Source organism: Pinus tabuliformis, chromosome 9 (assembly GCF_031772625.1).
Source record: "Pinus tabuliformis cultivar Carrire ecotype Pingquan chromosome 9, CPIR1, whole genome shotgun sequence".
NCBI classification, from domain to species: domain Eukaryota; kingdom Viridiplantae; phylum Streptophyta; class Pinopsida; order Pinales; family Pinaceae; genus Pinus; species Pinus tabuliformis.
This window is the reverse complement of record NC_142307.1, coordinates 164,746,215-164,764,724: the sequence shown is the minus strand read 5'-3', so window position 1 is coordinate 164,764,724 and position 18,510 is coordinate 164,746,215. Positions and strand designations below refer to the sequence as shown.

The window sequence follows — 18,510 nt, the reverse complement described above, 5'->3', positions numbered from 1 at the left end:
GAATCACCTTAAGTAATATGTCAACATTTTAAACTATTTATCTTCCAAATATTTCATCTACAAAACATTTTAAATCTATAATTTTCAAATTCTTAGTTCGTTAACTTAGTGGCGGGGATGAAGGCATATCGGTTCACCTCCGTAAATGCAAAACCACTTCACTGAATCAACAACTTATTACTTATATTCATGATAAGAGTTTTCATAGTTAAATATTATTATATGAAAATAATATATTATTTTATAATGTATTATATTTTAATTAAATTAAATTAAATAAATAAATAATTATGTAGGTTTTTTGTATTGAGGTTATAATTTGTCTATACAACAAAACTTTCATTAGAATCTTATGATAAAATTGAAAAAAAAAAATTGGCTGCAAGAGTGTTCCTTGGATTTCCAAAAATTTCAACCAGATTTTATCAAAATCTAACAAGAATTTCCATTATTTTAAGTTAAATTGTAATCTTTTTAAACACACAAATAACATTAATAGATTTACTTATTTTGAAATAAAATTTTAATTTTACTATTATCAATAATTAATTAATAAATAATAAAAATTTAATCTTTATAAATACAAAATATTGAAATCTTAGAAGTATTATATTTTTTTACTTTTTAATTAATTTTTTATTATGTGATATTGATAAACCATAATATTATAAAAAAGTTATATACAAATAAAAAAATAATATTAAATTAAAAATAAATTTTTATAATTAAAAATTATGTTATTTATATATTTATATCATATTTTTATTTAGTCTCAGCGGACGTTAATCATCACCATCACCCTCATCAATAATAATTTAAAATAAAATTATAAATACACATTAATAAAATTTCACATTTAATTCACATATAAAATTGTCCTCTTATCTTTTACTCTCCACCATTCAACTTTAAATTCATGCTCTTCGACATTAACAAATTCACTACTATCGCCACTTTGCATGGTAATGACCACAAATGTTTCTAATCCCGATTCAGCGAATCTATTTCAACTGTCTCTCTCGGGTTGCATTCCCACGCGAAAAAGTCGGAATTCATGCACGCGTTGGTGGGGACCATGTAGCCATGATTCCTTCTCTACAGGTTATTTGTTTGTGTGATATATAGATATTATTTAATAATAATGTTTATTAGTTATTTAAGTTGTTATTAAAATTGCATTCACTTTAATAAAATTAATAAATCCTATTTGTACAGTTGCGGAAATATAATATCTAATTTATATGAATTCGTTAATATAATACTCAACCATCGACACTTGTTTTAGCAATTGCCATACTATTAGAGTAGTCCACAAGAGCCAGCAGAAAAATGGATTCTGATTTGTTTAATTGTGAAATTAGTGGCATCTATGGCTTTATGCATTGAATTCCCGGCACGAGCTTTGAGCTTTGAGTATGTCCGTTGAATTTCCACCACGAGCTTTGAATTTTGCATTACTCACTATATTCCAGTGTCCTATGAAATGTCCGTTGAATTTCCACCACGAGCTTTGAATTTTGCATTACTCACTATATTCCAATGTCCTATGAATTTCCATTCATAGGAGGGAGCTGAGCTTCCAAATTCAAAGGATTTATTTAAAAAAAAAAAAAAACCTTAAGTCGGGAGCGGGTGGTTGAGTGGAAAAGAACCTATAATTAAAATCTCAGTTTTTACTATAGAACTTGTGAGAGTTTAGTGGGCGAAGCGGATCAATTCATTCATGTCTACCAAGCTTTAATACTTTAAAATAGAGCATACCTAACCCCGCCTTACCCATTTCTATCCAATTGTTAGATTTTAGCAGTTTAGCAGTCATGATCCTATTGTTATCCATTTTTACAAGATATGGTGAGTATGTACCTTATCATATATGATACATCCCGTTTCTAGAGAAGTTGCTAACTATAAAAAGGTTAAACAATCAGAAAATTGGATTCAAACTATCAGCACCATCATTTGCAATTTCAATCTTTGTTGCATTGGATTCTATTAAAATCTCAATCCAATAAGAGATCACATGAAATTTTCTGCGTACTACTTGTAACCACGTTCCATAGTTATAGAGTTTGTTGAAATCACTATCTTGTATAAAGGGCAATAATGGATCACTAGCTTGAGTTTAACTTTAATACTCTGCTATTTAAACTGCATCATTCTCCACATGTTCTAAGGATATACATTGGATTACGTGGATGTGTCCTATGCATCAACACCACATTCTGTATCACGAGATATTGGTAGCATTTATTAACAAGTGACCTTCATTATTATATAGTATAGTATCCCTGTCTATAGTGAGTAGTTCCAGTTACATAGTTTTTCCTACCTATTTGGAAGAAGACGAGGAAGTGTAACGGCAGTAATCTAATCCCACTAACTTTTATCCAGCATACTTTTCTCAAATGCACCTAAAGTCCCAAGGGATATAGCCCAGAGTTAGATCAACTCGCTGTCATCAATGTTGCTCAGAATTTGGTTGGTTTCATTTCATGCCAGTCTCCAGTAGGTGCCCATTTAGAATCCGCCCAGGTGATGCACACTAATCTACACCAACAAGTTTACTAGGGATCCATAAATGTGGGAAAACATCCCTTGGGTTTCCCCATGATGTTTTCCTTGAACAAAAAAATGCACCTAAGGATATACTGAACAGTGAACGTCCAGTAGAGAATAACTACAAGAACATGGAGTTTGAATTAGGTTTACATGTAAATGGCCTACTCAAACTAGAATAGGCATACAAGTTGTTATTGCCATTCTTTTCCTTTCTTGGAAATGCATTTCTTCTAGAATAACAACTCATAAACTTTAACCCGTTGTTTTGGTTTTTAATCCAATTAACCTAGTTTTAACAGCCTGTGATTTATTTACATATTAGAGACTGAAGATTCAGAAAGAAAATTTTGAAACACCCACGCATAAATCCATATAAATACAAATAAATGTAGAAAATGAATAATGACCAGAAAAACTTGAATTGCTTTACTATTGTGAGTCCCTGTACCATAAACTTGAATGAGGGCAATACCATCCCCATTGTATTTCTCATCATTGATGCTTTTCTCAGCAATGTATTTTTTGTAGCCAACACTTAATCCACCCTACAAGATCAAGGGCAAATATATTAGAGAAATAACAGGAATCACAACATTGCTTAACCCTAAGAAATGTAACAACAAATAACACGTCCCCAGAAATTTCCTAGATAGGGTATCTCTTTCAATAAAAATTATGAACGCTGAATGTGAAAATGAGCAACTGTCAAAAAATAAAATGAGTTAAAGCTTTAGTACAGGTCTCCCTTTTAGAGAGTTATCCATTGTATTTGTTAAACGAGCAGCTATTGCTTGATCCTCCCAAGTAAAAGGAAAGAAGCACATCAAGACTTCAGTGAACAAGAATCATATAAACAAGAAGGTAAAACTAAACGTAAACAATCAACATATTCCATGACAAAACTGTTACCAAATACTAACTAGTGATGAAGGTTGTACTCAAAATGCCACAATGCATAATAATACAACAAGGCATAAAGTACTGCTAAATGAAAAAGAAATCCTAACCATTATACCTGGGTGCTCTGCTTCCCTAGCCAAAAGAAAAGAAAATAATCATATTTTCTATCTCGAGAGTGGTAAGTATAAAGTATGATATAACAATCACCACTGTAGAATTTTCCAATATCCTCTTTAGGAACTTGGGCTTTCGAAACATTATCGACCCTCCAAACCTGCAACCAGATGCAAGAATGCTCATTACACATTGATTATACTATATAAACATGACCTTTTCCATCCATTACAAAAGGGCTTGCTCTCAGAAGATGAAAAAAATAACATGCACAAACAAACATATTAAGAATTGGGAGATTGAAAATCTGAAGAAAATAGCAAATTGTATTGTTGAAATGCATCCAATCTTTTTAGCAAACACCAAACCTCAAGTTTCCCATTTCCCTCAAGCAATGGTGGAATTTCTTCTTTCAGTGGAATTTCCTTCAAAATTCCCTTCACATTGATTCCTTGTTCCTTCAATAATGCTGAACAAAATTGAAATTGAAAAGTGAAACCTCTTAAAATATAATTTTCAGGCTAGTTAGTGCACAAAGAACTGCTATATTTACCAGCAACTTTCCCTCTTCCATCCTCAGAGCCCGAAGTTCCATTGCCAAGTGACCATGAGTCAAAATTTGACCTAAAAGGCAATATCTCAAATCCGTGGATAACTCGAGTTATGTGTGTGTTCCTCAATTGTTTTTTATTAGATATGAATTCCTTAAGATACCATTAAAGTTTAGATATACATCATAAAGTTCAAATTATAGCTCAAACGTTGACAATGGATCTAATTTATATTAAGAAGGACATGCTTACCTCTGCAATTAGACTTGCAAACTTTCTCTCCTCCAATTGTGTCACTCGACCAACCCACACATATACCTCGACACCACAATCAAGTAGATAACATTTGTTTGATTCCAGCATACTCTTAGACAAGGCACCCTCAATAATATTTATCTCCCCTTGCACAATGCTATATCATAGAGAACAAAATATAAACTTAGGACAATTGTAATTGTTTAAATTGTTGTCAGGGTTTCAAACTGCATGCAGGATCTAGAATTATTCTATGCATGTTGTTTAAGAATAAGAATTTACATATAAAGTTTTCCAAAAGTTTATTCCATTCTAGAATTATCATCATTTCCATTCTTCTTGCCAATGGGAGCAAAACCTCCTAACATAGCCCAAAACTCTTTGGAGTCAGATTATGCTAAAAGCTTCCCATCGTCTAACACCAATATTACACAGAGAGGAAAAATACTTCAAAACAGAGCATACCCAACCCTGAGTTACCCACTTCTATCCAATTGTTTCATTTTAGAAGTCATGAGCCTATTGCTACCTGTCCCAAATTTAGTCAGCTTGATAGAATGAAGCTCTAGCTCCAAGCATTAGGAACATATAAAATTATGCAAAAAATAATCAACAGAAGGAAGCCACTTTCAAGGGAAAGAAACTTTAAAAGAGTAACCATGCTTGCATGAGAATTCCATGTGGGAGCAATTGAAACTACTGCTAAAGCTCATTTTGATCTTCCAAAAGAAGAATACTAAGAACATATTTATTCCTTTGTTTTTAATTTTACCAAACATATATAACAACAATGTCCCCCTAAAGTTTAAACACACATGAAGCATATACTTACAGAAGATAAGGCAGTAACCTTAAAAAACAAACTTTTTTCCCTCTTGTCTGTGCTTGAAAATTTGTTCTTAGATTAGGAATTAGCATGTGTAGTGATTTACCTATAGTTTACTAATATTATTACTGGTGCAACCATCCCTTTCTCATTTTCCTGAACATTCTGGAAATGTGCTTCCAGATTGTACAATAGTTTATATTAAAAAGGATAAGTCCAATTTCTGGCTTACTTTATCTCTAAGGAAATTTACATGGATGAGTTTTAAATATACCGAATTATCCCAAGGTTAGTTATCCCAAGGAAAGAGAAAATGCAACTTCAATCACCTCTAATTGACATAACTGAATTGTTGGACTGAATCCAGTTCATAAAAATCGATAAGTCAAGCTCGATTTAAGCTTAATAAGCAGTGGGAAGGTGCTAATTACTGAAAATCCACACTAAATTTCTCTGAAAATTATCTGCACCATGAGCCCATGAAGACCAAACCTCTTCCATCTTTCGAAACTCCTAATAACGGATAGCCAATTCTAGTCAATAACCTTGCAACTCACACACTAATAGCCTTTTGGTCTAGAAATCTATTTTATAAAAGTTTGTATGTGCTGTAACCATATTTTTCAAAGAAGCTTCCTACTTTTACAAACTTCAAGCATGTTGTCTAGACAAGAAAGTCAGAAAATTTAGAAATGTTATATGCTAGGCATATGTTTACTTAGAAAGTGTAGAAAAATTATTTCAATTTGTCTAGCTCCTTAAGTGAATGAAGAATTAAGACACACAGTTGTCTTGCAAGCCCGTCTAATAAATTTTAAGTAGTCTGGCAGTATTTCCTAAAAGAGGGTAGTTCCATTTGTCCACAACTCAGTTGTCAAATAGCTCCACCTTCTGACCTTAGAAAGTGAAGGTAGGTGCTCTTGGAAAAGAAGAAAGGATGTTGGGATGATGGATTCAGCCATAATAATGGGTATAAATAGGCTTTGGGTAACCAACTGGATGTTATTAAAGCACTACTTCTTTGTAGCTCCCTACTAGTCCTAGCTACTTCTATCTTCCACAAACTAAATATTGCTTGAACTTATCTGAAGCATGCATGACAGCATCATTTCCTTGTAAGAGATAGAAAAATGTTCATTTTTTGCTCTCTAGTGGTTGGCCCTTTTTCATAAACATATCTTGGATCCCCTCACATGAAGCATCACACTCAAAAATAAATGGTGGTGAGAAATTGAAAATGTTAAGTACAAGGCATGAGCACATCACATGCTTGAGCTTATAAAAATCTCAATTAGTTGCATCACACCTTCAGACGAAGAGCCTTCATTTCAGGTAGATGCACACCAGCTGTTTTTTCCCTAAGAAGTCCTAGCTTATGCTATAAATATTGTGATTGATTGTAGTTACTATGGAAAGGTTGCTTGACAATCATCAGATTATTTTGCCTTGCCTGCAATTGAAGTGGCTAGAATTGGGTGTGGAGGTGCAATATTTGTCCCACGAGTAGTTTTTTTTAGGAGTGTTTCGGAGAAAATCTCCGATCTGCATGTAGCTCCATTGAATGTATGTGAAGACATGGATACTTTGGAATGGGAACCATGCTACAGGATAATAGAAAAAAAAATGCAACTATGCTACAAAACAATATATAATTTTTTCCTTCCAAAATGGCAGGGACTTGTTGCTTACAAAATAGAGAGAGATATCTAAAAACCCTAACACCTGGAAAATGGAGTTGAACAACAGAGGAAGTATGAATGTGTAGTAGTAGCTTTGTGTACCCAACTTCATAAGAGAACCAAATCGAAAAAAAGAAAGGCTTTTACCTACGAGACCAGACGATCCCATTCGCTCGAATACTAACAAGATTCCTCCTTGCTTGTTTGATGTTAGGGTAGCTACATATTTCAGTCGAATCGAACATTAAAAAATACGGAAATGTAAAGAATTCAACCTAGGAAAAGAGTTTATCGGTGGAAGGAAAGACTTACCCTCTTAACTACCCGTGCAGGGAAAGTGAAATGCAAGTCCTGTGAGGAAGAGAGTGATATACTTGTTGTGCATAGTCAAAGATGTAGGGTTTCACATTGTCGGCGGGAGTAGAGCACCAAATCGCAAGTGGAAGGAAAATAATGAAAGCCATTTAGATGTAGCAAGATACAAGTGTTTCAATAGTCTGCTAATTACTTTTTAATTGTTATTGAAAGTGGTATACGTGGTCACAATTGATATATGTGGTCACAGATATAAAGAGGAACTTGCATGGACTTACATGTTTCATTTCTAAATTCCACTTGTTTCATTTTTCCCCCAAGGTGCTACCTCGTTTCTTTTCAATGCAAGGTTGGTGAGCTCTCTTGGATGACCAACTTCACTTGTAGAAGTTGTGAGTTTGTGTTCACACACACATTCTCTGAATTAGTTCTTGATCCTTTGGACATTTCATATCTTAGGATACATTATTGTTGATTAAATCAACTTCATAGGCCCCTTTTTCATTGATAAAGTCTATCCCACCGGGGTGTATACAGTATAGTTTGCAGGGGAATTCCTTTTTCCATTTTATATACCAGCATAAAAGAAAGATCAGGTGCATATATAGGTGCATATTGAATTCCTCCACTTATAACGGATGAAACCACAAAAGAATAGTGAATAGTGTAGAAGGTAGCAGAGGCGTCCCATGGTTAAGTAGTGCCCTTATAGGTGCCAGTGATCTGGTTTATCGAGATATCCAATACCATCAGATCAGGAGTTTACTGAGTATAATAAGCAACACCAAGAGCAAAGTCTATAGTCACAGGAGATAAGGTCAAAGTGCCCCTTCCAATTCCAGGTCGAGATTTAGAACCAAGAGTGACCAATGCATATACCTAGGCATAGCCTATATAACATGAAACTAAATCCACAGAGCTAAGGGTAGGATAAGGGAAAGAGAAGCGAAGTTAAATCATTTAGTGAATAGGAGAGTAGATCAAGATGAGCAAGAGAGGTCAAGTCTGGTGTAGAAACGATAGGTTCATTGACAATGGTAGACTGTTGTTATTTTTAGGCTTCCATGATTTGTATTCTGTGTATAGTTTTCTTCTAGGATTATCACATCCATAATTATTTGAATCGACATTTCGAGCCATCCACCGTGGCTCATCATCAGGATAGATAAAAAATTATCTATCCTGATGATGAGCCACGGTGGATGGCTCGAAATGTCGATTCAAATAATTATGGATGCGATAATCCCGGAAGAAAACTCTACACAATGGTATACTATGTTTGACATGATCGCAATCTTTGGTATCAGTTGCAAAACATACTTCAAATTTGTTTTGTGCAGCTAGTCTGATACTCTGTCACGCAGTGGTTAATCTTTAGCAAACATGGCAATAGTTGTTCCTCCTCTGTACAGTTGGTTTATTGTCTACAGGTGATGACTCAAGTGTCTCGTCTTTTCCAATGCGGAGGAGAGTTAGAAGGTGTTTTTCCCGCTCAAAACCATTGTTAACAGGTTACTTGTATCCTTTACTTTGTAAGGATCATGCAGTAGCCAGAGAAAGTTTGGTTAGGTCATGTGGTTCTGGCCTTTAGTGTTTATGTTTGTGCTTCTCATTTCAATCATGTCATGAGTACAATAGTTTACCAAGTACCGACTTCTTTCATACTTTTTTGTTTTATTTCAAGATCTCAGTTGAATATTTGTAGACCAACCTGATTTAAATTACGTGATGGTTAGGTGCAAAACAAAAATAATTTAGTTGAGACGATTCTGTGAGTAAAATAACACTTACAATTTAAAATGGTTTCCAAAGCTCGCAGGAAGTGAAACACCACTTGTTTCAGCAGCACTAGCAGTTAAAGTTACAGACACAATTCGATATCCTCTAGAATTAGCAGCACCAACATATTCTCTAGTTGCAACAGTCTTGGATTGATTCTCTAGAACTTTAGCATAGATTCTTGGAACTTCAACAGGCACAAAGTGGAACTGCTGGTCTGGATAGACTCTCAACAGCCTCCTACTGCTCAATCATCGTGGATCGTTGTTATAGACATTTTTGGGCACTACAACCCCAAGCATGAAATGTCCATAAACCAAGGGCTCCTAAGTCCCTAAAAGTGTTGTTCTAACCCCTAAAGGAACAAGGTCAACTGATTATAGCTTCTCCCAGAAGTTCTCCATGAAAAACTGCTCAGAATTGGTCAAAACAGGATCATTTCAGCTGCTCCATAGGCAAGGTGCGTTGCATCTCACCTAAACACACAGTGTGGGTGCGTTGCATTTCAAAAAGCCCTTCTATGGGGTGCGATGGGCAAGAAGTGACAAATGGCAGTGTCATTCCGCGAGGTTGAGAGGCATGGAAACTTCCTGAAACTTCTCTTGTGAAACTTGCCTCTCTGAATTTGACCAAGGATGAGTAAGAGATCATCAATCTCCAAGTGGAAGCAAGAACTATCAGAGGGAAGACACTAATCAAATCACAAGCTGACTCATCTCCCTTACAGATATCTATATATGGATCCCTCATCCCAGAGATCCAGAGGCTGGAATTTTGCATATTGTAAGGAATTGTTGTTGGTTTCTTGAGATAAAACATCAGATTGTTGGGTGATCTAAGCTTTGTATGAGGTGAAGAGGGGCTTCCTTGCTTAGAGGATGATGCTGGGTCAGAACAACTGGTAGTAACTCCCCTTGGCTCTTTCTTGTTTATCAATAAAAGCTATTCAAGTTTTCCTCCATACTCTTGTGTAATTTATGTTTGCTGCATTTGTATGGTCAATTTACATCTGATCCTAGATTGTTTATGATTGTAGATCCATGTTCTTGTATAGTGCTATGCTACTGTGATCTTACAGGTACTCTGTGAAGCTGGGTGTGCAAGGGAACAAGTAGCGAAAGACTATCAAGAAAGAGAGGAATCGAACCAGGAGATTAGCGCAAGACAGAGGTTGGTCTTCTTTGTTCTTCTCTATCTATAATTCATAAAGGAAAAACGAAAGTAGCTTTACTTTGTTTGTTTCTAAGGCAGTTATCACACCTTAGTGGGATAAGAAGTTTTGAGTAGACACTTTTCCCTGTAACAAAATGGCGACTCCGCTGGGGACGAATTAGTTTGTTTGTTTATCTTCCTTGTTGTCTATTTTATAAACTTACAGACGGAGCCTGAAGTCGAGCCATGTAGCTTTCGAACTGCATTTGCTATGCAAATGCAAAGTAGATAAATGCCGCTTCAGTCAATCTCCGGGATTTGTTTATAAATTAAACAACTGATTTACAAACTCTCTGATTGCCCTTGTGATAGCTCTTAGATCCTCCTTAGATCTACCCCTGATTGTTGCATTACTGATTACCATTTGCTCGGCCAAAACCCATGAACTGAACTGCAAACTGTGACCCGGAACCCAAGCAAAGTCTCGTCTCTGGCCCAGCACAGGTACTGTTCTGTGAATCTGAAATTCAACGCACTTCCCGAGTGTAGTAGGTGCGCTGCATTTCAAATTCCCTGTGTTACAGGTGCGCTGATCAGACTAGGCATTGTTCAGTTTTGGTTTCTGTGATTCATTCTTTCCAGTTCTATTCATGAATTTTGCTGCCTGTGATCAGTATATCTCTATTTGAAACCCCTTTTCCTTGCTGTTATTCCGCCTCCTTTGTACAAAAGAACTGTAAATGTTTTTGTGTGTTTGTTGAGTCATTTTCAGTTCTCCTTTGCAAAAAGTAACATAATCGCACTGTCGTCCTTTGATTTGAAAGTGTCGCAAGTGTCATTTTCAGGCATAGGAAAGAGTTTGATTGTTGTAGATAGTCGATTATCCTGTTACTATTGTTTTTGGTCTGAATTTGTAATTTTTCTAGTGTCGAAAACAAGTATTCATTTCCAAATCGTAAGGTGTTGTGATTGTCTCCATTTTTGATTTCGAAAAGAAACTTGTTGATAACTGTCGCTTGAAAAGTAATTCAGATTTGTGCATCAACTTTCTTTTTACCATTTACATACTAAGAAAGTCGAAAACAAATACATGCATGTGCATTTGCATCTAGACAGTCTGATTGGTTTGATTTAGGAAAGTGCATTTAGAGTGTGCTCTTTGCTCTTTGTGAAAGAATTTGTCTTTATTTCCTTAGTAGCTAGGATTTTCATTGCACAAAGAAGATAAAAAGATTGTTTATCATCTTAGATTGCATTTTAGGAATTATATTACATCTCGCGGTGAACCTGAAAGGCAAACTTCATAAGCAAGATCAACTATAAAATAAATTCAATGAATCTAACAACGCTTTGGAACATAACGCACAACATTTAGAAGTCTAGGCTAGAGACGTATTCCGGCGTCGTAAAGCCTGGTAACTGTTGTTCTCACTGATGGTTGGGTGATTCCTCCACTTTGAGACGATAAGTGCCAGTACGTACTTGTGCTCCCACGTACCGTCGAGTATATTTTGGGAGACCACAATAGGCTTAATCCTTTATCCATAGGAAGCCGTGTCTGCCACCCTATCGATCGCAATGCACTGAACACAGCATTCGGGAAGATTGACTGCCGTACCGTAAAAAGCATTCTGTAGTTTTGCGATTAGTTTGGTAATCCCTCTACCTAGATTTCCAGAGCAGTCCCTTTCGTTCCTTTTCAGACTCTTTAACGGAAAAGGTCCATCTGAGCACTTGTCACTTCAGGCTCATTAAAAATTGAAGGCGACTAGAGTCATCTTTTGTTTTTTCTCGACTCTTTAAAATTGAAAAAACAAGTTGTGTCAAAGTGTCTAAAATTTATTTTAAACGGAATATTCATCACCCTTTCCTACGTTGATCTTGGGTTGAGAAAATGGAATCCACCAACCAAGGAATTCCCCTTGGAGGAAATCCTAGTCCCTTCTCCTCTTGGGGAGATGTTGGTGCACCCCATATGGCCACATTGTCGCTTCCAGGATTGACAATCGGCCTGCCCGTATGGCTCTTCTCAACCTCTGTCGTTCAGAACACCGCAATTCCTGAACAATCGAGTCAGCAACTAGACGAGTCCAGAGTTACCCACCAACCTTCTACTTCCTACAATTCTTCCTCTCCTCCTTCTTCTTCGCTTGATGGGGTTGGTAAAGCCAAAAATCAAGTACTTGAGAAGAAGAAGGAAAAGAAGAAGAAAGAGAAGAAGAAGAAGGAGCCAAAAGCGAAAGGGGGCAACCAAGCGTCGTCTAGCGAAAATCCACACACTGCACCGACCAGGCCTAAATCGCCATGTGTCATTTGAAAAGGAGACCACTATCATAGAGATTGTCCTTGCATCCCTCGGATCTTAAGGGACTAGTCTCCTCGTTTGCACAACTCGGTGTCGTCAACCTCTGATGATCATGTTGAAAACACACCGTCAACTAGTGAAAGTGAAGCCCCAGGACAAAAAGGAAAATATAGATTTCCTTGTAAACTGTGCGAAGGCGACCATGCCGTCCACCGTTGTCCCTTCTTAGACGAGGCTAAAAGAGTTTTGGACGATCGTCCGGTCTCACCGTTACGACTTCCTCCTGGATATAAAAAACTCTTGCCGAGTCCGTCACTAGTTGAAAAGCCAGCTGACCCGCTCAGGTGGTCGGCCGAAGCATCTATCATTGAAGACAAACCATCTGAACCCATACGAGACGAAAGTCAAAAGGTCGAGGCGACAGTTGACCCGGTCTTGCCTTCAGAGGTTCCATCTTCAGATGATACAGTCACCGAAGAGAACAAGGATGACACCGTCCAAATTCTTTTCGTAAGCACAGACTCCAATGAACATGGGGGCAATTTACCCATTCCTTTACCGCAGGAAGGAAGTTCGTCAGAGTCGTACCCGGCCGTCTATTCGGTCCCACCTCCAAGCAACCTGGTTGTCTCCTTCGATTGGAACCAACTAGGCAGACCCTGCTTACCGGCTAGTGTACCATTCCGAATCATTGTTCAAATATATAGAATGGTTATGGCCGGTACCATCATAGATGAAGGGGCTTCTGTGAGTATCCTTTCCTCGACTGCTTGGAAAGCGCTTGGTTCGCCATCGCTTTTGCCTGAAATGAGAAATCTAACAGGCTTTGACAAAAGAACCAGTCGACCGTTAGGGATCCTTCCCAATGTGCCCATAACATTGAGGGGGAAAACCATTCAAATGAACGTAATGGTAGTTCAAGGACCCTTGGATTATAATCTACTCCTTGGACAAGACTATATTTTTTGCATGGGAGCGATTGTCTCCTCACTCTTTAGAGTAATGTGTTTTCCGCACGAAGGAAGAGTGGTCAAGCTCGTAGACCAGCTTTCATTTCCCGGATCACACAGAGCAAATAGTCATATGCCATCCATGAATGGTCTTTTCACACAAGGAATGTCTCATCAATCTCCAGTCCGTCCGCCTGATGAGCGCGAGTGATTCGGGGGACATGACTGAAACCCAGGGGGCATGCACCCTGGTCTGCTTCGGCAGGAAAACTTCGGGTATAGGGTAGGTTTCCGCGAGAGAATATGACTAGTCTGTACTCCCGTCTGTGATTGGAAGGGGGGGTTATTCTGGAATAAGATTCTCTTGTCAAAGTTATGTGGGTTGGCAAGCATCGCCACTCACCTTTGTTTATTTCGATAAACATCGCCGAAGAAATGTTTTGTTTACGTCGTGAATAGAACAATCTTTGGTAACCTGTAAGAGGTAGACCTCTCTCGGTAAAACAAATGTTTTAACGGAAGGAAGAAGGGGTAACCTTGAAATTCTGTTTTATACCTGGGGGCATGCAAACCTTTTGGCATGCAAGCGAAGAGCGACTATTTATTTTTTAAATTTGTAGGTCCTCTAACCCTTTAAACTCGTAGGATTGGTCGTTTCCTAACTTGCATAAAGAAAGGATGTGGGGAAAAACTCTAAAAGTTGCTGTTTTATACATGAGACATTCTTATTATACGACTGGATTAATCGAGCAGTTTTAGCATGGACTTCATGCTTGTTAAAAAATAAACATAAGCAATGAGCACATGTTCCTCCAGAGTTTAAGCTCATTAAAAAATGAACCAATTCCCAGTAAATAACCATCGTGAATGTAGTACTTCAGCCTTTAAAGCCTTGGTCGTGTTCTCATCATCACCTCCACTCTGTATTGGTCGATCATTCACCTCCATTTGATTGTTTACCCCTTTTGAGGAACAGTTGCGAAGAGTGATCTCACTAGCCATCCTTGTAACACTGCCGTGATTGGAAAATTCCAAACTTTACCTGGAATCAGCTGCTACCCAATTTTATCACTTGTTCCTCAAAAGACGAGTCTCCTTTAAGCTTTTTTCAACTGACTTGTAAAATATGAAAAGATTGTCGAGCCATTGGCCTCTCCAGCTCGTTAAAGGGACCGGAAGTGCTATCCCTCCTCTAAATTTTAATCTTTTTGGACCTGAGGGATTATTACACAAAAAGATCGAGCGCTTGTTTTGTTCGGCTCGTTAAAAGGATCGAAAATTCATCCCTTCTGTATTGTTTTATACTTTTTCGGACTTAAGGGATTAGATGACGAAAAAGGAATTTTGGAGTTTCCTTTACATTCCTTTTCAGACTCTCTAAAATTGAAAAGGACCGAGTTATCTTTGTCGTTAAACTCGTTAAAACTTAATAGTGACAAACTTGTCTATAGACGAGAACGAGTTTCACTATCGCTAAGCTCGTTAAAACATAGCGATGGGTTTGCCCGAAGGGAAAATTATAGAACAAGCATATGTTATCCTCCTCAAGCTTGACAAAAATAAAGACGTACTGGTCAGCAATGACTAGGGAAAAATTGGGAAGAAAACTTGAAGAAACTTTGTTGGTAGCAAGTCGCTCTTGAACATGACACTTTCACTCCGCATCCAAGTCGGGTTGGGTTGTTTCATTCACCGGTCACATCACCATGGTCCCATCACACCATCCACATTTGGGGTTAATGCTACCAATCCATCACGTCAATGTCGCCGATATGTTCAAGAGAAGTCATTCAGAGAATTCACCTGTGTCTCACCTGCTACAATACATTTACACTCTATTCTTTCATGACCGCCACCCTGAACCTTATATCACCAGATCGTTTTCACCTCCATTAAAATCATTTGCTCCGTTCCGTGTCATTGATGTGGGATTCATTAAGGCCCTCCTGTGACGGATCGCTTCTTGTCGACATCAGCTCATTATCCAAGAAGTCGATCTAGGAACACCCCATTCAGTACTTTGAAGCTTGCATGCCTCAATGGCAAGTTTCTCACTTCTGGCGACAGGTTTACATCAATGGCCTTCGACCGAAAGATTTTGCATGGTGTTCGACGCCAAGTCCTTTATTCACACCACGTGAATTGTACTGCAGTACCTTGAGGGTCATTATCATTATCGGTGACTCCTCTCACGCCTGTTAACAGCTTATATCATTGGCTGGTAATCAGGCGATGTCTTTCCATGTTCGAATCCAGAACATCTCTCACATGGATCGACTTGTACTTCGAGTGAAGATCGAACGAGATTGAAGACCCCGGATCTAGTTTCATCCATCCGGGCTGCGATATATATTCAGGGAAATAAAGACATCAAATGTACATTATTGCTGCACAGATAATCATCCAATCAAAGGGATGATGGCTCTACCAGAATCATCAGTCTACACTCAGACGATTGTCTGTCCTATGTACATGAAAATGAATTTATAAAGCTGAGCATGGGAATGCCCGCCTCAGCCAGATCATGAAAATATTATGAAGATAATGTATTGTATTGTATCTTATTACAGGTCTCCTCCCAGCTTGAAAGAACTTCGGATCCTCATAATAAAGCATTTCACCCGACATCAAAAGATTAACGACCTCATGCTTTAAGGGGCAACTGTTATAGACATTTTTGGGCACTACAACCCCAAGCATGAAATGTCCATAAACCAAGGGCTCCTAAGTCCCTAAAAGTGTTGTTCTAACCCCTAAAGGAACAAGGTCAAATGATTACAGCTTCTCCCAGAAGTTCTCCATGAAAAACTACTCAGAATTGGTCAAAACAGGATCATTTCAGCTGCTCCATAGGCAAGGTGCGTTGCATCTCACCTAAACACACAGTGTGGGTGCGTTGCATTTCAAAAAGCCCTTCTATGGGGTGCGATGGGCGAGAAGTGACAAATGGCAGTGTCATTCCGCGAGGTGGAGAGGCATGGAAACTTCCAGAAACTTCTCCTGTGACACTTGCCTCTCTGAATTCGACCAAGGATGAGTAAGAGATCATCAATCTCCAAGTGGAAGCAAGAACTATCAGAGGGAAGACACTAATCAAATCACAAGCTGACTCATCTCCCTTACAGATATCTATATATGGATCCCTCATCCCAGAGATCCAGAGGCTGGAATTTTGCATATTGTAAGGAATTGCTGTTGGTTTCTTGAGATAAAACATCAGATTGTTGGGTGATCTAAGCTTTGTATGAGGTGAAGAGGGGCTTCCTTGATGAGAGGATGATGCTGGGTCAGAACAACTGGTTGTAACTCCCCTTGGCTCTTTCTTGTTTATCAATAAAAGCTATTCAAGTTTTCCTCCATACTCTTGTGTAATTTATGTTTGCTGCATTTGTATGGTCAATTTACATCTAATCCTAGATTGTTTATGATTATAGATCCATGTTCTTGTATAGTGCTATGCTACTGTGATCTTACAGGTACTCTGTGAAGCTGGGTGTGCAAGGGAACAAGTAGCGAAAGACTATCAAGAAAGAGAGGAATCGAACCAGGAGATTAGCGCAAGACAGAGGTTGGTCTTCTTTATTCTTCTCTATCTATACTTCATAAAGGAAAAACGAAAGTAGCTTTACTTTGTTTGTTTCTAAGGCAGCTATCACACCTTAGTGGGATAAGCAGTTCTGAGTAGACACTTTTCCCTGTAACAATCGTGGCCTTGTAAGTTGACAGACAGAGGAGGCATGCCATTGGTGACCATGCATAGAGCCATCTGGTCTGGTCTCTGTGTGGTCTGGTGGCATGTCTGTGGCGTGTCAAGTAACTTGTAAGACATATATGTCTAAACCACAAACCAACCAAACATTTCATGCTGGGGAACTAATGCCAACATTAGTTTACCCTTGAGAAATATACATAATATATGGTTTGCCTCGGGAAGAGGCCAAAAAAATGATGAAGTTGCAAAAATCATCAAAACTATAGTCGAAGTGATGCTAACTACATGACGGGGGAGAGAGTAAACAACTTAAATTAATGTTAATGCAACCATTTTGATTACAATAGTCTTCGTCATGCCTGCAACAGGGACTAATAAGTTACGACTCTTTCTATAAGGTGTGCACTGCGAATAGACGAGAGGGTATAAGGTTTTGATACTATTTTCCTAAGAAAATAATGCTACTTGTGAATTTGTGGGAAATAGGAAAGGATCCAACTATGTGGGGAGCAGATGCATCAGAATTTAAGGCGGAGAGATTTATGCGGGGAAAAAATATAGATTTAATCGATCAATACAACTTTCGAGTTCTGCCATTTGGGTTTGGCAGGAGAGGATGTTCGGGGACTTCCATGGCTATTATGATGGTTGAACTTGTACTGGCTCAACTAGTGCACGTTTTTGAGTGGAGAGGGTAAGGCAATCCATCGCAGATGGATATGAAGTAAGCATGTGCAATGATGATCCAAAGACAAGTACCGCTCTCTACTTTTGCAAGGTTGAGGATCCATTTTTTGTCAACAGAAAAGGTTGAGGATCCATCCTTGCCTTTAAATCCATAAACAATACAGTCGGAGAAAAATTCTCAACATCCAACTTTCAGATTATGTTTCCAAATAAACCCGTGACCGTGTATGTGTGGAACATTTTAAAATTGGAACTTTGTAGAATTTTGTATATTAAAACATAAATAATGTATATATTTTTGAGATAAATCTCATTCTTCTATTTTGATTATTATTAAAAATATTTTATGAATATTTATTCGTTTATTAATATTGATAAGTAAATTAAAATTATGGAAATTTTATTTCAAAATAGGCACACCTATAAATATTAAATTTTTTACTAATAATATCATTATTTAAAAAGTCAAAATTATTGATAAATAAATTAAAATTATAGAATTTTTATTTCAAAATAAACACGCCTATGAATCTAATTACTTTAAATTGTTTACTAATAAATACCGAAAAGTTGTGTGATTAGAATTCTCTATTATCAAAACATAAAAACTCCACCTCCCCATCATAAAGTGGTAGCTAAATATATAACATGAGGGGCATCGGGATTTAAAATTCCAACTGCATGGCCCTAATTATGCATGTGTATAAAAACTATATAAAATGCATG

At 37.5% G+C, this 18,510-nt stretch overlaps 1 pseudogene across 1 annotated transcript; it reads right to left on the bottom strand.

The window, feature by feature from the left end:
* Nucleotides 1–2,865: 2,865 nt before the first annotated feature.
* Nucleotides 2,866–17,214, bottom strand: LOC149147646 (villin-2-like; annotated as a pseudogene). The gene is made up of 8 exons (XR_016263180.1): nt 17,114–17,214; nt 4,662–4,826; nt 4,377–4,536; nt 4,127–4,277; nt 3,942–4,042; nt 3,575–3,733; nt 3,289–3,356; nt 2,866–3,156 (listed from the first exon to the last, which is right to left on the bottom strand). The product of XR_016263180.1 is annotated as a villin-2-like (transcript).
* Between the last annotated feature and the right edge of the window lie 1,296 nt (nt 17,215–18,510).